A 24524-nucleotide genomic window follows, 5' to 3' on the forward strand; every position below is an offset into this window, starting at 1 on the left:
CGAACTCCTGACCTCAGGTGAGCCACCTGCCTCAGCCTGTAAATGCTACTTCAAATTTGACCAATTGCCAAACTACCTTTACCATACATTCTTCTGTGTAGTCAGTTCTCTTGAAGTATCTAATGGCCACTAAAACAAGAGTTTCATTCCACAGCTGTCCAAGTGAGTTACACTACGCTCACACGGTATTTTGAAGAGCTGAGATAAATTCATCTCAGTCAATCACAGATTATTCCTCCCTTGCTTCATTTGAAGATCACACAAAAGGACAGTGATTCTGCACAGCAGTATGTGTGTGTGTGTGTACACATGTGTGAAACTACAATCTAATCACCACAGCTCTGCAAAGAACATGGCACAATTCTATTCAGGTTTCAGAAATGGAAAGACAAAAAGGGAAAAAAAAATCCCAAGAAATCATTCTCAAAAGCTGTTTCCAGAATACCTTCTTGAGAAATTTAAAAATAGGGTCCACTTTGTAATGCACAAGTATAAAGGAGGTAAATTCATAGCTAGCTAATCACCTTTTAACGCTAGAACCATAAATGGCTATTTCCAAAACATATTCATTGTATCAAATGCCTGAATTAATACTTAGTTATATAAAATTTTTTTTGCATCTCAACAAAGCCTTAAGACAGCCTCCAAACATTTATACAGAGGGGTTTTACCTTGTCCAGTGAAGGTTCTACTTCCAACCATCACAAGTACCAGAATTTTAAACTTTTACTATAAAAATCTCTATGGGATTACATAATCATTCAACCATCTTCTTAACTTGAAATTTGTTTAACTAAACAAATATGACAAGACAGAATCAAAATTGCATTGATCATAGAATATGAACTGATAGTCAATGAAGTACTAAGGAAAGTATAAATTGGTGAAATATTGTCATTCGTTTAAAAAACTACAATTAAAAGCAAGTCAAATGAACTACCGATACTTTGACACCTACTACAAATACAGCAGACTGTAGTAGGTATAGAAAGGAAAAAGACTTGTGACACAGTTACTGGCAACAGGGAACTTAGTATGTTGGAGGAACATGACACGGAACTCTAGACAAACACTGGATCACAGGACACAGATTTAGACTTAAAAGGAAGTTATGGATAGGTCAGGTGGGGCCATTTTCTGTCAGATAAACCTATTAGACACATTTTAAAAATGTAACATGGTATGTCCACACCTCATAACTTAAAAGAACACCAATCAACAATGCTCTCAAAGTAAATTACATGCTAAGAAACTTTAACCCTTATCTTTCCAACATCCCTCATCACACAGTACTTATTTTTGATAAGTTTGAGTCTCCCACTATACAACAAAATATCAAACATCGGGGGGTGTCCTATTTAACTTTGATTCCTTAGCTCTTGGAACCTATGGAACGCATAATGATCCAATGTATTTTCTTGGGGGATACATAGCTGAGTGAAAGAATGAATGAACAGTGTTATAATATCAGCTGTTAATTTGGATTTATTTGAATATAAAGATTGATTCTTCACAGTAAAACACAGTTCAGGAGGCTTCTAAAAAGTTATGTTTCTCTTTTTTTTTTTTTTTTTTTTTATAAGTTAGTGGTCCTGCTCTGTCACCCAGGCTGAAGTACAATGACACAATCATAGCTCCCTGCAGCTTCAAATCCCAGGGCTAAAGAGATCCTCTCCAAAGTTATATTTCATAAAACAAATGGCCAAAATTAATGATAAAATTACTAAAAATATGCAAAAGAGTTGTTCATTGAAGCATTATTCACAAAAGGAAAAACGGCAACAATCTAAATTTTCAGCAGCTGGGCGGCATGCAGTTTTATTATGGTCATACGCTGACAGATTATGGAACTATTAAAAATGACAAATATAGGCTGTGCACGGTGGCTCACTCCTGTAATCCTAGCACTTTGGGAGGCCGAGGCGGGAAGATCACTTGAGGTCAGGAGATCAAGACCATCCTGGCTAACATGGTGAAATCCCATCTCTACTAAAAATACAAAAAAATTAGCCAGGCGTGGTGGCGCATGCCTGTAGTCCCAGCTACTCAGGAAGCTGAGGCAGGAGAATGGCGTGAACCCGGGAGGCGGAGGTTGCAGTGAGGAGAGATCAACCCACTGCACTCCAGCCTGGGCAACAGAACAAGACTTTTGTCTCAATAAATAAATAAATAAGACAAATATGAAGGCCTGAAACAGAGAGAAATTAAGATATAACAGGAATAAAAAATAAGTAGACCAAAGTAGTATGTATGCTATAGCTACAAACAGATAAAAATATGTACACATGTAAAAAGACGGGAATGAAATACATACAAAATATACTTCTTAAAGTATATAGCTTTAGGGCTTACAGGTCATTTTTTTCCACTCTAAACTTTTTGTAAAACTGTTACATTGTGGCCAGGCGCAGTGGCTCATGCCTGTAATCTCAGCACTTTGGGAGGCCAAGGCAGGTGGATCACTAGGTCAAGAGATCAAGACCATCCTGGTCTTGTGAACCAACATGTGAAACCCCATCTCTACTAAAAACACAAAAATTAGCCAGGCATGGTGGCCCGCACCTATAGTCGCAGCTACTCAGGAGGCTGAGGCAGGAAAATCGCTTGAACCCAGGAGGTGGAGGCTGCAGTGAGTTGAGATCACACCACTGCACTCCAGCCTGGAGACAGATTGAGACTCCGTCTCAAAAACAAAACAAAACAAAAAAGTTACATTGCCATTTATAGGTCCTGTTGTAAAGGTAGAAGTTTCACAGTAAGTTTCTAACAGTAATTATTACAGTGATCATTAACAGTAACTTATTTCATCACATCTAACTGCTATTGACTAGAAGATACACCAGTATTTTCTGTACTACGAATAAAAATAAAAGTTACGTTACATTCATAGGCCTTAAAAAAATAATAAAAATTAAAATGCTGCAAATCATAGCTGCAAAATGTCAGTGATTGCAAGATATATCAAATTTTAAAGATATTAAAATGTGAAAAGATCTGTATCTTAGAATCAATAAAATATGTATTATAAAGCTGCAATATAAAAATATTTTATTGGTAAAAAAGTGATCATTAATAGTGACTAGATAACAAACTAATAAATCTATGAAAACTTTGATAGAAATCTCTTAAAGAAATAGGCTGGGCACGGTGGCTCACGCCTGTAATCCCAGCACTTCAGAAGGCCGAGACGGGCGGATCACCTGAGGTCGGGAGTTTGAGACCAGCCTGGCCAACATGGAGAAACCCTGTTTCTACTGAAAATACAAAATTAACCAGGCGTGGTGGCACATGCCTGTAATCCCAGCTAATTAGGAGGCTGAGGCAGGAGACTCGCTTGAACCCAGGTGGCAGAGGTTGCAGTGAGCAGAGATCGCACCATTGCATTCCAGCCTGGGCAACAAGAGTGAAACTCAGTCTCAAAAAAAGAAGAAAAAAAAAAAGAAAGAAATGGCTTGATTCGCAAATATAAGTTTTAAGTAAGAATTTCGATAATAAAATACACAAGACATTGCACTACAAAGGACAAGTGTTCATCATGCCCCTGAGATAAAATGTTTCTGGTCCAAAAGAATTGAGTAAATGAATTATCAAAAAGAAATTAAATTGCTTGCTTTGACAGCACATATATACTAAAATCAGAATAATACAGAGAAGATGAGCATGGTCCCTGCACAAGGATGACATGCAAATCTGTGAAGCATTCCATATTTTTAATCAGTACACATACATATATCAAAGAATTATGTTGTACTCCTTGAATATATATAACCTTTGTTAATTTTTTTTAAAAAAAGAAAACATAACTAGAAAATTCTTGATTTCTGAGGAGCAGGGAAGAAATGAAGGAAAGGAGGGAGAAATTAAAGTAAGCCAAGAAGGCTGAACAAGATTCTCAGCTTCAGTATAAGTCAGTCATTAAATGATTTGTTTGAGTGGCATTTCCTTGAAAATAAGACTGAAACTGCCGGCCAGGCACAGTGGCTCATGCCTGTAATCCCAGCACTTTGGGAGGCCAAGGCAGGCAGATCACAAGGTCAGGAGATCAAGACCATCCTGGCTAACACAGTGAAACTCTGTCTCTACTAAAAATACAAAAAAATTAGCCGGGCGTGGTGATGCATGCCTGTAGTCCCAGCTACTTGGGAGGCTGAGGCAGGAGAATGGCATGAACCCGGGAGGCGGAGGTTGCAGTGAGCCAAAATTGCACCACTGCACTCCAGCCTGGGTGACAGAGTGAGACTCTGTCTCAAAAAAAAAAAAAACTGAAACTGCCTATGGCACATAATCTCAGAGAAGGTCACTCAGTGAATTACAATAACATCAAAAATTTTACATGGGGGAATAGGGTATAGAGAAGTAATGAATCTACATGTTGAATGGAACATCATGATTAAGAAAATCAGAATTAAAATTTGAAATTTTCAGACCACTGGTCCTCTAAGCTTTCCTCCCTAAGTTCACTCTTTGGCTTTTCATTTAATATAATAATGACAATTAATTAATCTCACCTAAATTTTTAGCAGTTCAGCATGGAGAAAACATAAGGAAACTTTCCAGTTGGTTATCAAATCATGGACACTACCTTAACTATCCACAAGACAGTAACCACAATAATGCAACAAATAGTAAGAACAAACTACAATGAGTAGTGAGACAAAGGCACTACCCAAGGAACAAAAAATGGCAGAGACATTCAAGTTCATTATTTTAAAGTGCTGATTATTTAAACCCTTCATGCATCTACATATGTAAGGCAAAGGTGCCTTTTTCATTGCCAAACTACAAAAACAAAAAAAAGAAGTCTAATATTGAAATAATCTGTAATGATTTGTATAATAATAATTCATAAATGAAAGTCGTAAAAGCCAACCTCCAAGAAAAATCAACAAAACCAAGAGGTGGTTCTTTGAAAAGACTGACAAAATGGACATTCCTTTAGGTAGACTGACTAAGAAAAAGAAGACTAACTAAAATCAGAAGTGAAAAGGGGACATTACTACTGTTTCTACAGCAATCAAAAGGATTATAGGAGTATAATTACCAACAAATTAGATAACCTATATGAAAAGAACAATTTCCTAAACACAAAACTTACCAAAACTGAATCATGAAGAAATGAAAAACTTGAACAGATCTATAACTAGTAGAGATATTGATTAGTAATCAAAAACCTCCCAACAAAGAAAAGCCAAAGAGTAGACAGCTTCACAGCTGAATTCTATCAAATGTTTAAGGAAGAATTAATATCAATCCTTCTCAACTCCTCCAAAGAACTGAAGAAGGAACACTTTCAAACTCCTGTCAGACCAGCATTACCCTGATACCAAAGAAAAACAATTACACTTTAAAAATAAGAAAACTACAAGTCATTATTTCTTATGAAAATTGATGCAAAAATCGTTAGCAAAAGACTACTAAACCAAATTCAACAGCTTATTGAAAGGATTATACACCATGATCAAGTGGGACTTATCCCTGGAATGCAAGGATAGTTCAACATATGAAAATTGATCAGTGAAATGCACCACATTAACAGAACAAAGAGGAAAAGACACATCATCATCTCATTTGATACAGAAAGAGCATTTGACAAAATTCAGCAAACTTTCATGATAAAAAACACTCAACAAATTAGGAATAGAAGGAAACTATCTCAGCATAATAAAGGTCATATATGAAAAGCCCACAGCTAATAGCATACTCAACGGTAAATGACTGCAAGCTTTTCCTGTAAGATCAAGAGGAAGAAAAGAATGTCCACTTTCACCACTTCTTCTCAACATAGTAGTAGAAGTCCTAGCCAGAGCAATTTGGCTAGAAAAAAAATTCACCTAAATTGGAAAGGAAACAGTAAAATTATCTTTGTTTGCAGATGACATAATCTCATGGGTAGAAAATCTTAAAAATTCCACACACACACACACACACACACACACACACACACACAAAAACCTGTTAGAATAAGATGAAAGTCAAATAAATGGAAAAGGCTGGGCATGGTGGCATGTATCTATAGTCTTAGCTACTCAGGACACTGAGGTGGGAGGATCACTTGAGCCCAGGAGTTCAAAGCTATAGAGAATTGCGATCACACCACTGTACTCCAGTCTGGGAGACAGACTGAGGCCCTTTCTCTAAAAAACAAATAAATAAATAAATATTGATTAAATAAAAATGAATGGAAAGATATCCTGTGTTCATAGATTAGAACACTTACTATCATTAAGTCATCTATACTACTTAAAGCAATGCAATTCCTATTAAAACCCCAATGATGTTTTCTGTAGAAACGGAAAAATCAGCATTTATTCTCTTTTAAAACATACCTTAAAAGTTACCAACAATCACCTGTATTTAATCTATAAAGTATATTCAACATCACAAATCAGAAGCTATTAAATCCATTCAGATACAGAGGAACCAATATATTTTTTTTCTTTTCTTTTGAGATGGAGTCTTGCTCTCTCACCCAGACTGGAGTACAGTGGCACGATCTTAGCTCACTGCAACCTCCACCTCCCAGGTTCAAGTGATCCTTCCAACTCAGCCTCCCACATTGCTGGGATTACAAGCACGCACCACTATGACTGGCTAATTTTTTTTTTTTTTTTTGTATTTTTTTAGTAGAGATGGGGTTTCACCATGATGGCCAGGCTGGTCTTAAACTCCTGACCTCAAGTGATCTGCCTGCCTCAGCCTCCCAAAGTGCTGAGATTACAGGTGTGAGCCACTGCGGCCAGCCAGAATCCAGTATTTTAAACAAAGCGGTATCATCACTAATATTCAGGCCTACAGTGGGACATTTTACATAAGACAATCACAAGGGAGACTTGTTGAGCTAGCTTATCATAATCATCAGAAAACAAGTCTTCCATTGTACTTCAAAAGCGTACCAAGAGAGCAGTATAGTATCAAATAATGAGGGGATAGCCTTTTCCAACAATAGATGCGTGGGCCTCCACAAAACAGCTGCGGTCACAAACCAAGGCAGTGTTGAGAATGGTAACCGTCATCATCAGATACAGACAAGTTGAATCTATTCAAAACTTGTATGAGGTACTTTTAGGAGTTATTATAGATTTATAGAATTCATGATTGACAAGGACCTTAAAAATCATGTTACGTGTGAAACCATTTAATGGATAAGAAAATGAGGACTGCAGAAGAGGTACTTGATGTCTCCAAGGTCACATAAGGAGGTGGCATAACCATGACTGTAACTCAGGCTTCCTGTGTTCCTCTATCTTCTCTAATCAAACTCCTGAGCTAAAGGTCAGGAGTATTACCTTAGTCTGTTGGTGAAAAGGTCACCACAAAGTGGTTTCTCGAAGACTCTTGACCACATCAATATACACCCACTGTGGTTAATCAACTCACCCCTGTCCTAGCAAAGGAACCTCCTAGGATTATATGGGGAGCTTTTGTACTGATACTAGACTTTTTGACAGCTGTGGCTATTGCCATCCCAGCCCTGTGGAAAGGGGTTAGGATCTGCGCTGTGAGAGGTGGACTTTCCATTGTCAATTATCCTGGGAAGAAGCAGATCCTGAGATAAGAAATGGAAACTAGCAATGAAAGACTTGGGAGAAGGAAGGAGGAAACCTTCCCTCTTCCAGGACCTCATCCTCTTTGATGCCTAGATTCTATATCTAGCTGTGCTGACAGTCTCACTTCTGAAGGCAGGGATTGGATGGTCTAAACCAGAGAGGCAGCCTGGTAGAGGGTCCAGTGAGGAATGGTTCTAGGCCTGCCATAACTAGCAGATTTTGTTTTATTTTTAAGTCATAAACTCAACTTCTATCTTCTCTAGGGAATTAAGGACATGTTTCCAGAAGAGGGATGGAATGGAAAATGGGAAAGCAGAGTCCCCAAAGAGCTGGTCCCCACAGTGCTGGCAGCAATGCTTAGCAGGGTGTGCAATGAAAATGGGAATCTTTGAGACAGCTATCAAGGCATGATGTCCAGGCTCACCTCACCATATGAAAATGGTTTCTCTTCCAGATCATCTCAGAGAAAGGGGCATTAACTTTTTTTTTTCTAGGTAACAAAGCTGAGAGAAGGGGCATTAATTTAACTAAGAGATCCAGTGGGTTTCCTTGCAAACCACTGCAGGTTAAACACAGATTTCTGGACACTGACAACCGAGGCTGATATCCAGTGGGTGGGTGTCAGGATGACCATCCAGAACATCTACAGTCAACATCCTTTTGATTGGCCAGAAACTGCTCACTAACTATAGGCTAAATATTCCTTACCCGAAATGCTTGGGAAGAGAATGCTTGAACTTCAGATTTTTGGGATTTTGGAATATTTGCATTATATACTTACCAGTTAAGCATCCCTAATCTGAAAATCTGAAATCCAAAATGCTCCAGTGAACATTTCCTTTGAGCATCATGTTAGCACTCAAAAAGTGTTGGATATTTTCGTATTTTGGACTTTGGTTTTTTTAGGGAAGCTCAACCTGTGTTTTGAGTCTCACCCTTCCAACAATCACACATTTTTTCCATCCTCAGAATCTGGTATTAACTCCTGAGCCTGGGAGAACACCAACCTTTGTGTTATACACTTCATGTTTATCCCAGATTCAGGAGTTAACAAAAATTCTATTAATAAGCTAAGCAGCAGATATTAGTATTCCCATTTTATAGGCTAGAAAGTTGTGGCTCAAAGAAAAAACTCATTCACAGATAGCCAGTGGAAGAGTCAAAATTTAATTCAAAGATAAACAGAATTTCCAGATTATATACTATCAGTCCCTCTACTCTGTATATCTACCCTACTTTAAAAGATAATACTGCAGGGTACAAGTCACTATGGGACCGGAAGGTAACTGCATCACTATTTCATAAAATACTGATATGGAAAAGAGTGGTCATAAGCATGTTTTGATCCTAAGCCCATGTTTCCTACTGCAATTATTGTCAAGCATTACCTGAACACCAAAAGCTTTTATTTTACATATATTTATATAACAAAACACTAGTTTGTTTCTTCAAATCCATGTATATGAACTATAATGGCAATTTAACCCTACTTATGAAGTAAAAAAACCCGGACATAAATTATATGGCATCCCATTGAGTCCCTATATGAATATCTCCTTTGATTAAAACACCACCATTTTCATCAGAAGACACAATTTAACAGAAGATTTAAGCGAAAAATTTGAATTTAACGATTTCCCCTCCAGTCGTTTCTATAAACCTCTGACAGAATCTTTCTTCTAAGAAGTTATATTCTTTTACTTTCTACTTAAGAAATAAATGAAAATACATCTGAATTAAATTACCACTGCGATGGAAACACTGAAACTCTAAATCAAAACAAGCTATGGTAAGATTTTCACAAAGGATGCTAGATTCCCTAAACACTACCCATCATCATGGCAACCTTTTAAGTGCCCTCTCTCCTATGGCTATGCCAACAACTGGTTGTAATAAAAGTTCATTTTGTTGAAATCAATTAATTTCTCTCTGCAGTACATTTGAGCCTTTTCAGCTACTGCTCATTTTTTCTTTTTTCTACTTATAAGACATCAGACACTAGTCTGCTATGTAATATTACTGATACTACATCCACATTTAGTTCATCAAAGCAGTCTGAATGCTGTAAAGATTTTTTAAAAAGATACAGAATGCTACAACATTCCTTTATTAGTAGGGTGGTTATTTAATTTATTATTGAAACCAGGACATTTTTAATATTGAAAGGGGTATCAAAAATTATGCCAGAACAGCAGGCATAGCTAGGATTGTCCCAGCAAGTTAGTACGTATGGTTACCTAACTTATTAAGGAAACAATTACTGCATATAACAGCTGAAAGTCTCAAAAAATGAAATAAAGACCACGGTGGGGAAGAAGGCATAGAGGGCTCATATGTGAGCAGAAAGTCAGAAGAGTCAGAAGTCAAAGGAAGACTGCAGTCTCTCTCAAGCGCCAAAACCTAATGTCATTTCCAGACTACCTAGACACTGCTCTTCCTCTCCTGGTTACTGCAACAGTCTGTAAGTGTGAATTAAGTCCATCATATGTGATCTGATCCCTTGGTGTATTCGTCGGCTTATTTTATTGTCACCCTCACACTCTCCCTAGATACCATCTGAACTCATCCCCCATCTATGAGGTTCCTCTCCCCTTGCTTCAGTATTTTATTTCCCATCACTGAGCCAACCAATCAGAGTTGTACTAGGCACTATGCTATCTTCTCTGTAAAAAGGGGGATCCAAAGCTGAATTAGATATAGTCCTTGCGAGGTAATTGTCCAAAATTTTTGTTTGCAAGACTTTGTTTAAAATGCAGCCCAAACAAGGAGTACAGCTACAAAGGATGCTAGCGAAGTCAGCCCCCTGTTTATTTGCAGAAAATTTTGTATACATAATGAAGCAAAAGAATAAAAAAGTAAGTAATTTTTGTGAAGACGTCAACATTTTTACATCTTGAAAAATTTCATAAAAGCTCTCTCAAACAAGACACTGTAGCCTTTTTGGGGAGCAACATATCATATACTCTTTCTTACATCCCTACTTCCTCCTTGAAGTTGGTGAGGGATTGATTGTGTCTTTTCCATCACTGAATCACCAACACCTTGCAGAGTTATCTAGCACAACACAGGCACTCCATAAATATCTGTGGAGTAAATGAATGAATGAGGGGCTCATGATTATTTCTTTCTTCCACAACACTGTGATTATATACTAAATACTTTTTTCTTAATCCCAGCTCCTCAAGATCTTTGCTCCATTGATTATGTCCTCTTAAAAGGCAGCCCCTATATAGTAACAGGTTTGAGGTCAGCCAAAAAATCCGACCAAATACCCAGCAACTTAACAGCAAGGTAACCTTGAGCAAGTTTTCTAACCACTCTCTATGCCCTATTTTTTCTTATCTATAAAACAGACATGTTCTGCAAGGTTTTCTGGTATTTGTGAGATCTGAACACAATTTATGTAAAGGGCCAGGCAGGAATCCAATAAATGTTGAATAAAAGAATAAATTGCCATTCTCTTCTGTGGTCCAGATCAAAATGCAGCCATCAGAATCTAATTTGCCAAAGCTGATCTTCATTCAAACAACAGACATGCAGCAAGGGCTATAAGGCACAACTAGAGTCTGTCTGCTGTTGAATATCAAAGGAGGAGTTTAACATCTGCTTTTAAATGCAGGAAAACAATAATTAGTTCACAAGTAAAAGGAAAAGTTATATAATCCGATCTTATTTGCTTTACCAAAGTATCAAAGTATTAAGAGATTACCACCTTACAGCAGACTGAAGCTTTCTTGCAGGGATCACATAATGGGTGGAGGCAAACCCGGAAGTGGGTTTTTAAAGTCGGCATTCCTAGCTCCTGCTTTTCACTGTCAAGAATGCACGAGCCAAGTTTGCCCTTAGTTTAAAGCGCAGAACTAAGCAGCTACAGACAACAAGAGTAAGATTTGGTCTGAGTTGGAGACCAGCCTGGCCAACATAGTGAAACCCCGTATCCACTAAAAATACAAAACTTAGCCAGGCATGGTGGCGCATGCGTGTAGTCGCAGCTACTCGGGAGACTGAGGCAGGAGAATCGCTTGAACCCGAGAGGCGGAGGTTGTGGTGAGCTGAGATTGAGCCACTGCACTCCAGCCTGGGCAACACAGTGAGACTCCGTCTCAAAAAAAAAAAAAAAAAAAAAAAGATTTGGTCTGAATAGAGTTTTCATTTAACTGTGCTCACTCTTCCAGCAATCTAAGATGTAAAACTTCCAAAGAGAAAAATATCACCGGCCTCTGTTCAACTTTAAATTCATGAAAGAAAATATGAAACTCTGCCGTGGGAATACATTTGTTTTTGATGTACAACAATGTTCTAAGAGATCCATTCTGCTGCTGTTTCACCCTCTCCTTCAGGCCAAGCAGAGGCCAATGGGAATAAAGAGCTCCCCTGTGTTCTATTTCCAGAACACCTGAACTTACTGTCGACTGAGGCTACGAGAGCTATTTAGAGGCCCTTACCTTCCTCTTTTCCAGTAACATCAGCAGAAATGAGCTATAAAACTTTCCCTAGGGTTTGGTTTCCTTTCTCACAGCTCAGTTGTGCTGCTCTCCTGGAAGATGAAAGAAACCCCAGAGTTTTTCAAAGCCCAGATGAAATGTTGATCTCAGGTAATATTTTCCATTTTCTTAAAAGCCATCATTTCCTACTTTACTCAGGCACACAGAGCATGAAGCAAAGCCTAAACTACCTCCTTAGGGCTCATGAGAGTAGATGCAGTCAGTAGTTACAAGAGCACGTGAACTCTGGTTTAAAAACAGCAAAGGGTCATCCTGAGATAAATACAGTCTATAATACTGAAGTGCTAAATTCTGTCCTACAAGTTCACAATTTTGGCTTCCTTTTAAGGGTATCTGAGCAAAAAGTGGGTTCCAAGTGGATAAGGATTTTTTTTTCCTAAGTTCCTAATGAACCAGGTACATGAACCTAGGATCACAACCTGTTTTCTTACCCATCCTCATTTCCCAGATTTTTTTCTTGCCAAGGGTTAAAAAGTTCGTAAGTAGGGCCGTGCGCGGAGGCTCATGCCTGTAATCCCAGCACTTTGGGAGGCCAAGGAGTGCAGATCACCTGAGTTCAGGGCAGATCACCCGAGTTCAGGAGTTCAAGACCAGCCTGAACAACATGGACAAACCCCCACCTCTACTAAAAATACAAAATTAGCCGGGTGTGGTGGCGCATGCCTGTAATCCCAGCTACTCGGGAGCCTGAGGCAGGAGAATAGCTTGAATCTGGGAGGTGGAGGTTGTGGTGAGCCAAGATTGTGCCATTGCACTCCAGCCTGGGCAACAAGAGCGAAACTCCATCTCAAAAAAAAAAAAAAAAAAAAAGTTCATAAGCAGAAGAGATGGAATCCAAACCTATACAGTCAGTCTGACTCCAGGGTGTCTGATAGTCACTTGCCCTTAACTGTCACTTTGTTGTCTAAATCTGACTCCAGCAGGCACCAAACAAGAATGACTGTCAGCTATGTGAGGTAATGCATATGTTAATTTGCTTAATTTAGGATAGACACAACGTATACATATTTCAAAACATCATGTATACTATAAATGTATATAATTTTTATTTGTCAATAAAAATAAGAAGAAGAAGAAAAACAAGTGACCATTGGCCCAAGGGGCTCCACGTGAGTTTAGAAACTGAGGTCCTTACTAATATGAATGACAATGTAATATTTTTTATGAACTCAAAAATATCATTTATGACATTGGAGTTTTATACCTGCTGCAGCAATGAAGCAGCAAGCATAGCTTTATAGCCTCCAAAAAGGGCTTGCAAGAAGTACACTTTAGTCTTCGCTTCAGTCTTTGACAGCAAGTCACAAATTATTTTTCAGATAAAATGGCAATTAGGAATTTCTTGAAACTTTAACCATCAGTCCAAATACCAAACTAACATCTAAGAAGCCCTTTTTAAGTTCTACTGGACTTTAACTGTATAACTGCAACTGAAGCTTTACCTATAGAATGAAAAATTATTTAACTTTAGAAGACAGAAGGAATCTTAGAGATTATTAATTTTATCAACCATTTTTTTTTTTTTTTTAAGAGGGAGTCTCCCTTTGTCGCCCAGGCTGGAGAGCAGTGGTGCGATCTTGGCTCACCACAATCTCTGTCTCCTGGGTTCAAGCGATTCTCCTGCCTCAGCATCCCAAGTAGCTGGGATTACAGGCACGTGCCACCTCGCCCAGCTAATTTTTGTATTTTTAGTAGAGACGGGGTTTCACTATGTTGGCTAGGCTGGACTCAAACTCCTAACCTCAAGTGATCTGCCTGCTTTGCCCTCCCAAAGTGCTGGGATTATAGGGATGAGCCACCGCACCCAGCCTCTGTCAACCACATTTTATTGAGTCTTACCAGTCATATTTTATTAAGCAAGGTGCTATGAAAGACAAAAAAATTAATGAGACCTGACCCCAGCCCTCAGGATCTTACAGTATAGCAAATTAAATAAAATGTTACATAAATATGACTCAATTCAAGTTAAAAACAACACAGGATGCAAGGAGGATATTAAAGGAGTGAAACAGAAAAGATCACTTATAAATGTGGCAAAATGGTTAAGAGCATAAATATGACAGTCACAGTGGTGGGTTCAAGTACTGACAATGCCACTCCTTGGCTGTGTGACATTAGACAAGTTATTTTACCTGCCAAGGGCTCAGTTTCAAAATCTTGAAAATGGGGTAATAACATCCACTGCTGAAAGCAGATATAAGATTAAATAAAATAAAACAGGCAAAGTTCTTAGTATAGTTCCCAGCACACTCTCAGGGCTAAACAACGGCTAGCAGCAGCCAGATCTATTATTTCTCCATCTCTCATATTTCACCCCTTCTCTTAACTGGTCTGTCCAGGGCCCTGTCAGAACCTATTATTAACTCTCCTTTAAAGATGAGGAAATAGGCTTTCAGAGGGTAGGAACATGCCCACTGACATACAGCCAATAGCTTAGTAGGCCCACCTCCAGACTCTTAGGCCCTAGGGTACACTGTTTTATCTTATCTAATCCTACCTATTATTTTTAAAACAATTAAAAGCAAGTAGATCATTCCATTGTGCAAATTATAAAAGGTGCTCTCTCTAGGCAGGCCCAGTCCCATGAGTGCACAGCTTGATGACAAGTGTGCTGGGTGGTTCCAAGTCCTCCCATCTGCTGCTCACACCTACACTTCTGCAATGAACAATCTACACAACCTCACATGGTGGCCCTGGGTCTCCAACCTCCAGTTTTCTCTTTTCCAGACGATATTCCACACTACTGCCCAAGTGATCTTTATAAAACTCCCATCTAATTATTTCTCCTTTTAAAACTCTGGATGGCTATTTATTGTTTAGAAACTCCAAGTCTCTAGCATGGCACACGTGTGACCTTTCTCACTCTGGCACCTTTTCAATCTCGGGGTCCACTCTGTTCTCCACGCTCCATACCCCAGCCATGGTGGAGTTCTTGCCACTCTCTGGATATGCCACGAGTTCCCATTCCTCCATGCCTTGGCATACGCTTTTTCTACAGCCCCAATTATCTCCCTACTTTCTGTCTTCTCACTCAGCCCTCAAGTCATACTTCAGTTCCAGCTCTTCAATGCAGTGAACACATTTCCTGATTTCTCAGCTGAAATGACTGCTCGTCCTTTGCATACCTACAGCATTCTTGAATCAGCTTTCACCACCAGCTCATGGGAGTCAGGAAGATATTGCAGGGCTTTGTAGCGAGATGCATCATAATTGGAAGGCTGACTCAAACATGTTCTAACTGTATGAAGGTAGCAAGTTACTTTTCCCCTGAGTTTCAATAATGCCCACCCCTAGAATTCCTGTGGACATCAAGTGCTTAATGGTATGGCCTCCAAACTTACTTGGGCAACAGAGTCACTCTAAGGGCAAAATACCAAGAAATCTTGATAGATATATTTAATTGTATCACGTGAACTAAGAAATATTCTACTAGAAAAAAAATTATAACACTATATGCATATAGGCTTCCAAATACAAAACGTGTATGTACACACACACATCCATGTTTTCAAAACCACTCTCTACATTTACCAATTAAACATTTGTAATTTGTTTAACTTTCCTTTTTCCATTTCCTAATTTAACTTAAAAAGTAGCAGCAGGTACCAAAATCATAATGGGAGGAAAAAACCCTTAAAAATTAGAAAACTATATTCCTAACTTATTTTGAAAGGTATAGGTCAATAAATATCATTATTGAATTGTAGTCATTGAACATCTTATCTAAGAATATAACGTCCATTCCACTGCTTTTCACATGGTACATGCTACATAAAGGTTATTTAAATCTAATTTTGAAACTCAGATTAAGTTCCCTAAAAGGAAGGACATATCTCATTCATCTTTGAATAATGAGCTCCTGGCACACAGTAGTTGCTCAACAAATGTTAGCTCAATAAAAGAACTAAAAATTAAGAATGCACACAAAGGTTTATAAAACATTCTGGATCTCCAATTAACCTGGACTGCAATTTGCTCCATAAATAAATTATATTCCAAAATCTATCAGTGTTCCTTCTGTAACCATCATTTCATCTGAGCTATTTGGAGTTTCTTTGGAGAAAGAAATACGTAGGTAAAATCCTCCCTTAAGCACAGAAATATTGATTAAGACAGCTTGGCAGGAGGAATATGTCACCTGCACTCTTGTATAATATAACAAAGGGACCAAAGAAGACACAAAGCTTTATACACAGCACCTGTCAGCCAGTGACACTTACCATTTTGAGCACATATTCAGACCCATGAGCCTCCTATTCAGAATATGTCTGGCTACAGTAAACACCATAAAGATTCTAGACGGGGAATCCTTTTCTGTTCTGTTCTCACATGAAAAACCTATGCCATATATTCCATATATTTACACTCCTTTCTAACTGAAAGCCAGGATAGCCCAAAATTAAACATAAGGCCAAGATCCAGTTGTTTCCCTTTCACTAAAAATGATGCTGTAGGTAAATACTTATTAGCATGGATATGCATTATTTATTGTTAAGTGGAAAAAGTTACCAAAAAACTTGCTGCATACTCATTTAGGGTTAACATAAAACCAAACATGGACATGTATTAAGTAGGATAATAAAATACAAACTTTTTACTTCCTTTAAAACAATCCATGGCTAATTTTTTTGAAGGTATGTTTATATTTTATCACCATTATAGACTCAAGTTTCCAAAAATCTACCTCAAATAATCAATTTTCTGAATTGCTTGAAATGTTTGAAACAAGGAAGACTTTGAAGACACATGCAATTAAGAAAAAAGTGAAAGTAAAGGACAGAGGTTAAGAAGAAGTGTGGAGGTTGTCTAGGGTTCTGAATTTTCTCTAAAATTGTGTGTTTGCTTTTCCAAAAAGAAACCACCAAGACATTTAAGTATCCCTTACAGTTTTCAAACAGCAATCAGAAACATTTTCTTATGACTTTAATAAACATCAGAAAAGACACCTCCCCTCTCCCCTCCCATTCCCTCCCATTAACTTCCATATAACTTAACTAGTTCTTAAAAATCAGATTTATGTGCAGTGCACTTCTGCATTATAACCTTCTCTTTTTTTAACCTTAAGGGTACATTGTAAACATCCTTCTGCGTATATATTCACTTGTAACATCAACTTTATTTTTACTAATTTTTTTTTTAGAGTCAGGATCTCACTCAAGTGTCAAGCTGTAGGGCTATGGTGTGATCATAGCTCACTGCAACCTCAAACTCCTGGGCTCAAGTGACCCTCCCATCTCAGCCTCTGGATTAGCTGGGACTACAGGCACTTACCACTAAGCCCAGCTACCTTTTTATTTTTTGTAGAGACAGGGTCTCTTTCGTTGTCCAGGCTGGTCTTGAACTCTTGGGCTCAAGCAATCATCCCATCTCTACCCGCCAAAGTGTTGGGATTACAGGCGTGAGCCACAGCATCTGGCCTTAACATCAAGTTTAGTACACAGAGATCTTTTTGTCACAGTCCCTGTAGTAACATAGGGCTGTCTTTAGCTTACTGTAAACACACAAGTCCCACAGATGCCTTCCCTCTATAAAATCGAAACACAACTTTTACAACAATGCTACAATGTATCCCAAAAGGGAATATTTTGGTATAATGTAAAAAAAATATTGCACTAGAGACTATGTGAAATTTGAAAGAAATGCTTATTTCTTTGAAATAAGGATTTGAAAAGGCAGCTTATTTGAAAGGCAGCTTAAGTAGCTTACTTTCTGAAGCTAAGTTATATTTCAAATCTAAACACCACTGCAAATTTCTAGACCCTGAAGCCCAGAGAATCAATCATTTGACCTTTTCGTTCTATTTCTGTAGACAGATTGGGTGGCCTCCAACATAATCCTTTTTCAAATATCCTTCCAAAATGGAATAACAACTACAACACACAATTACAACATAAAATATTTCTTTTAAGATTAACATGTGATTACAAGACAACAAAATTCAACCTACAAATTTCTATTTTTTTTTAAATTCCACTGACAATAATATTCCACTATTACAAATATTTCACTGTAACAAAAAAAAATATTTTGGGTGAGATTTTCCTTACTTTCAACTAATTCATATTTTAGCAGAGACTTGACATCCCTCAGAAATTACGTGTGTATGTGCAGTGTCTATGTCTGTGTGTATGTGTGTTTGTGTGTTGCACATACACGTATATGTATTTTTTTTTTGGGGGGGGGGATGGAGTTTCGCTCTTGTTGCCCAGGCTGGAGTGCAGTGGCGCAATCTTGGCTCACTGCAACCTCTGCCTCCCAGGTTCAAGCGATTCTCCTGCCTCAGGCTCCTGAGTAGCTGGGATTACAAGTATGCACCACCATACCCAGCTAATTTTTTTGTATTTTTAGCAGAGATGGGGTTTCTCCATGTTGGTCAGGCTGGTCTGGAACCCCCAACCTCAGGTGATCCGTCCACCTCGGCCTCCCAAAGTATGTATTTTTTCAGTACAAATAAGTATGTATTTTTTCAGTACAAATATTTAACTTCAAATAAGCTTCAAAACTCAAGACCCTTACCTTAATTATTACAAAATAATACCCAATTTAATAATAATTAAATTTATAGTAAATACAATAACAATAGAGCTATAAAATCCGATCTTACTATTTAATGCTTTCATAGAACTAAAGCAAAGTTCTGTTCTGTCTTGTTTTATTTTAAACATGCTTCAGCTAGCTCATTTGTACTGCCAGAAATAGAGAGGAGCTATAAGACACAAAGCATAGGAAGTTTAGAAAGCTTTCTAGTAATTTAATGGAAAAACAATTCCTATTGTCGATAATGTTTCTGGAGCATGCTAGAGAGGATATCTGTATATGTTTCTGTGCGTGCACGTGCATATTTTATTTTGCATATATTGTTATGGTCATTTGGTCACTCATAATTCCAAGCAGTATTCATTAAAAAAACAGATCGACTTTATATATCTGTAAGGTCCATTTTTCAAAAAGATAAGAGAATAAAACCGAATTTTCTGGTTCCAAGCAATTTTTTCTAAAAGACAGCAAAAACATTCAACAAGTGTCTCAATTAGAATGTCTTATAGTGCCCTCAAAAAAATTCTAAAATAAAACTGGGAGGTGCATCAATTCTTCCAAGACAAAGCTACATGAAGAATTTATTGGACAAGCAATTCCACATTTTGCTTTCCTTTCCAGACAAGAAAAGAACCAAGTCGATTTCATCCTTACTCTAAAAATTCAGAACCAAAAAGCCTATCCAAAATATCTAAAAGTCTAAAACACCTGAAAGCTCAGACAACTGGACTCACTTTTCTGTCACATCATATTACATTGCTTTGTATTTGATGTTTAATCACTTGCAAATCTGATAAAAGTTTTGTCACAACCTTGAGGACTCAGTTTATGAAACCCAAAAGACACAATGTAGAACATCATCTTAATCTCTTGCAAGTTTTTTTTTTACACAAAGAGGTTTCCTGAGTCCCCTTCCACGTTACAAATCCATAAAAACATATAAAATTTATTAAGCCAGGAATGAAAGAAAGTAAAAAGCCATGGACCTATTGTTAACTTTCTGAGAGAGGTGTAACAGAATTTTTTAAAAGCAAGTTTAAAATTACTTACTTTTCCCAGGTCTTTGGTACAAAGCTCAGAAGGCAAGCTCCTTTTTTTCCCCACAAAGTCTGTTAATTAATAGCAAGCACCCAAGGAGATCAGGCAGCCCAAAGAGATTGATCTAGAAAGTGTGTAGAGACAAAAATTTTAAATTCAAAATCGTATCAGAAATGAAAAATCAAAATACCCGACTGCAATTCAGAGTATCTCTGCATCAATAAAATAAAGATGTCATTGGGATCCTTAAATGATAAGAAATGTAAGCTATTTTTCTTTCATAATATACTAACAAGGCTTTCTAAATCTAGATGGCAGTTCGATCTGTCGCCTTATTAAAGTTTCAAAAGCAGGAACTAGCGAGGCTTCTTGGCAACCACTCCTGTTAAAGATGTCTTTCTCAGGGAGTCACAAAAAGGAACCGAGGGAGAATCTGGACTTCTAATTATATTGTGACTTGGGAAGGAAGGTCTTCCGAAATCACACTTGCCAGTTCCCACTTCCAAACATGAGCTCATCTTATAAACACAGAAGTAGTTGTAAATAGAAGTGAATCACAACAACTTAAGGAAAGTTATCAACAACTTTTAAATACTCTTCAAATGTATTAAGCACACCTTAATTTCTGCAGGTAAGAATGGGAAGAGAGAGCTGTGTTCATTTTTTCCTAATAAAACGGAAAATCTGACAATTCTAATCTCACTTATAACATGCTACTTCCAGGCCAGGCACGGTGGCTCATGTCTGTAATCCCAGCACTTTGGGAGGCCTAGGCGGGCGGATCACGAGGTCAGGAGTTCAAGACTAGCCTGGCCAACATAGTGAAACCCCGTCTCTATTAAAAATACAAAAAAATTAGCCAGGTGTGGTGGCATGCGCCTGTAATCCCAGCTACTCGGGAGCCTGAGGCAGGAGAATCGCTTGAACCCGGGAGGCGGAGGTTGCAGTGAGCCAAGATCACGCCACTGCACTCCAGCCTGGGTGACAGTGAGAGACTCCATCTCAAAAAAAAAAAGAAAAAGAAAAACAAAAACAAAAACATGTTACTTCCCCAACAATCGTGCAAATGGATTCTAAGGCAATAAAATCATTAATAAGATAAAATAGTTTAAGTAGGCAAAACAGGTGCCATATGTAACCTATAACCTAAAGTCTGCATACCCCTCAGGTTCTCCTATTACAGGACTTATACCAGATGTAATTCTAAGAAGCGTGATACACTCATTTTCAAGCCACAGGAGATTGTGAAATCAATTAGAAAGAGGGCACCGCTACAGCAAGTAGTTGTAACTAAAAATCAGACAGAACCCTACAAACACCATAAGCATCATTTATTACTATTGCCATTGTTATTGCCAACATTTATATACTGTTGACTCTTATGCTAGGTTCTTCTCTGTGTCTTACATGTATTAACTCTACTTCAGATAGGAACAAGCAGAATTTCACATTTCACTTATCCCCTGGGCATCACTGTATGACCATACAGCACACTCAGTTCTGCTATAACACTTGTGTTTTTTCAAGAGAACAATTTGAGTGTAACTCGAGTTTCATGTTTCTTTATGCATGATTTCACTGCAAGAATACTAGGTTATTGCAGAAGGCTGCACTTGGGCCAAACCCAGCTGCATATGGTTACACAGAATGAACACAGTCCATGCCTCAAACATCTACCAGTGACTTCGGTTTCCACCAGTGTGCTATGAGCCACACCAATCCATATCTGGCATCCCGACTCCATCTGATTTCAGGTAATCCGTCTGCCACCACTTCACGATAACTCCTAAGTGGCACCCCTTCTAAAGCACCAGTTCACAAGCAAATGTCAGGACTTTTTCGAGTTGAAGTACCATATTTATTGCACTATTTATGTATTTAACCATTTAATATGTGAAAAATTTGTGCAACAGTATTTATTCAGTTCTCATCCCTTTTTAATGTGTCACTGATAGTTTTTTGAGTATTGTGTCCCCAACTGCATTCCTCTCCTAAGCACTGTGAGTTTTACTGCAGGATTCTGCATAATGTGGTTTTTAGGAACACATATATCATCTTATCAGAATTGACTATATAACAGCTAGTGTTTATAAAAGATGCTTGTTATTTATCCAGAAGGGGTGAAATTGTGATTTTCATATTTTGTCGTTATGTTTAAGAGGACAGCAACATATTGTACTGCAATTTTAAAAAGATTGTCTTTCACAATGTTTACAATTACCAACCACAGACACTTAAGGGTCAGCTTCAGTTACATGATAAATTTATTTATGTAAGATTCCCTAATGTTGTTAAAGGAGGTATTACAGGACCATTTTGGACAGATCAAGATGACGGTGTTATAAAGATAGATTCTTGCAGACAAGACAGCTTAACCGTAATTGCTGGAAAGGACAAACTGAATGGAATTACTTTTCATTCTTAAAAACCAATAAATTAAAAAGACTCTAAATTTTCTTTTAAAGAGTTCAAGATAGGCATAAAGATATATACAAGGAATTTTTCTATTATAAGTAATACTCTTGTAAATAATTTTTAAAACACAATACTCAACAATGGATAGTTTTTTAAAATCTGTAGAATATTTAATAAAAGGAGAAAATGCTCTTAAGCAGTATTGAGAAAGTAGACTATAATGTAATATACTCATCATCCCAGTTTTGTTTATAAGAAAAAAGACTAGAAAGAAAAAAAAGCCAACATTTGAAAAACTGCTAGTTACAAATGGTAGAATTACAACAGAGTAATTTTCACTTTCTTTATATCTTGCATTAGTGGGAACATCCTTTTTACCCCCACTTTTAACGTCACATGTGAATCCAGCCAATAGAATGAAGGCTAGCCGAAGAACAAGAACATCAGGAGCTTCCTTGTCAATCACAAGTATTAATAGGTCCAGTCATATGGCTGGACCTCTGAAAGTGTTTTCTATCTCATAATTCAAGGACAAATACAGTCCGTCCCAATAGGGATGTTTAAAGTTTATAAACCTATTACAGAGGCCAAAATATAATTTGCTTTTACAGGCTAATACAGTCATGGATTTAGTAAAATCCAGCTGAAAGATTTTTAATTATATAATTGTATCTAAGCTGTCCTAATATCTGAAAGAAAATTCATTCTGAATAAAGAAATTGTATTCTGGATAAAGCTCCTTTCAAACAAGATCAAGATTAAACAAATAAAAGAGGGATGCATTTGGGCAAGGGGATAAACACTTCCAGTTTGAGGAGTTTAAAATAGCAAGTAAGAAAAGAGAGATTGATCTTTATAACCTCCAAAAGAACGTGGCTATATTAAAATTTTCCCAATAACAAAACTTGACTTTAAAAACTTGCCAAAAACAGTGACTCTTTTAGTCATGAGTGTGCTTAGTTTAATCCCACACACTGATATCGCGTAAGAACTGAAGGTTGAGGATATACAGGAATCAAGGGCCAATTTGGGACAACTTGGCCACCACACATCTGAGTTCAACTCACCCATGCTTGGCTAGGAGTACATTTATTTTATTTTTAATCTATTCATTTTTTTTTCTTTCTATTATTTTAGGTTCAGAGGCACATACGCAGGTTTGTTACCTGGATAAATTGTGTGTCGCGGGGGTCTGGTATGCAGATTACTTTGAACGCAGGTAATGAGCATAGTACCCAATAGGTAGTTTTGCAATCCTCACCCTCCTCCCACCCTTGGCCCTCCCACTCTCCTCCCTCAAGTGGGTCCCAGTATCTACTGTTTCCATCTTTGTGTCCATACATACTCAATGTTTAGCTCCCACTTACAAGTGAGAATGTGTGGTATTTGGTTTTCTGTTCCTGTACTAATTCTCTTAGGATAATGGCCTCCAGCTCCATCCATGTTGCTGCAAAGGATGTGATTTAGTTCTTTTTTATGGCTGCATAGTATTCTAGTGTGTATATGTACCACATTTTCTTTCTCCAATCCACTGTCAAGGGGCACCTGAGTTGACTCCATGTCTTTGCTACTGTGAATAGTGCACTAGCAGCACATTTAAGTAATATGTCCCTTTTCACTTTCAGTTTAGCTTTCCTGGCATACCTGCACACCCAGTAACTACTTTGTATAGGGCAGTTACTTTAATAGGACTCCCACTCTCAAGAATGTGCTGAGGATTGAAAGTCAGTGGTTGTATGTGCAGGAGTGGGTGGTAGTTTTGTTTTATAAAATTATAAAGCAGATAGCATTCAGTATACATAGCTGAATAATAACCATATCCCTGATATACAATGCATAGATGTAGTGAGTAGTCTATTTTTGTTTTGTTTTGTTTTTTACTTTCAAAAATGCTTACACAGATGAAAAACAAAAACAAACCCTTATGTTTCAAATGTGCTTTTGTATTTTTTAGCATTTTCATATAGGTTCTCTACCAAATTACCACGTTTTGTTTCGTTTTAGCAAATAGAAAAGCCAAAATAAACATTTTAATTATGTTATTATATATAAAAATATCATGGAAGAAATACGGATCTCCAGACAAATCAGTCAGTTTAAGGTTTAGAGCCTCCTCAGAGACTCTACCATTATATCAAATGCACAATGACTGCTTCGGAAATTTTGAAACTCCTGGCTTTTGTATCTCACAAGTTGCTGCCTAAAATGCTGCGCATATGCATCTTTAATAATTAACCAAATATTGGCCAGGCGCAGTGGCTCACGCGCTTTGGGAAGCCAAAGCTGGCAGATCACAAGGTCAGGAGATCAAAACCATCCTGGCTAACACAGTGAAACCCCGCCCCTACTAAAAATACAAAAACATTAGCCAGGCATGGTGGCCGATGCCTGTAGTCCCAGCTACTTGGGAGGCTGAGGCAGAAGAATGGCATGAACCTGGGAGGCGGAGCTTGCAGTGAGCCGAGATCGCGCCACAACACTC

General features: G+C 37.8%; 1 protein-coding gene and 1 non-coding gene across 22 annotated transcripts in view; one reads left to right on the top strand and one right to left on the bottom strand.

The window, feature by feature from the left end:
* APBB2 (amyloid beta precursor protein binding family B member 2) overlaps window positions 1-24524 on the bottom strand; it is a 398765-nt gene that overhangs the window by 265516 nt on the left and 108725 nt on the right. For 18 of the 21 annotated variants that reach the window (NM_001133964.2, XM_024245652.3, XM_063723215.1 and 15 more), the window contains 1 exon segment: window positions 19640-19751. The exons of the other annotated variants lie outside the window; for them this stretch is intronic. The gene's annotated coding sequence lies outside the window, so the exon portion shown is untranslated. 21 annotated transcript variants of the gene reach the window in all.
* Window positions 3608-3712, top strand: LOC112133182 (U6 spliceosomal RNA). The gene has a single exon (XR_002914869.2). It is a non-coding gene; the product is annotated as a U6 spliceosomal RNA (small nuclear RNA).

The sequence above is a fragment of the Pongo abelii genome, chromosome 3, assembly GCF_028885655.2.
Source record: "Pongo abelii isolate AG06213 chromosome 3, NHGRI_mPonAbe1-v2.0_pri, whole genome shotgun sequence".
Classification (NCBI taxonomy): Eukaryota; Metazoa; Chordata; class Mammalia; order Primates; family Hominidae; genus Pongo; species Pongo abelii.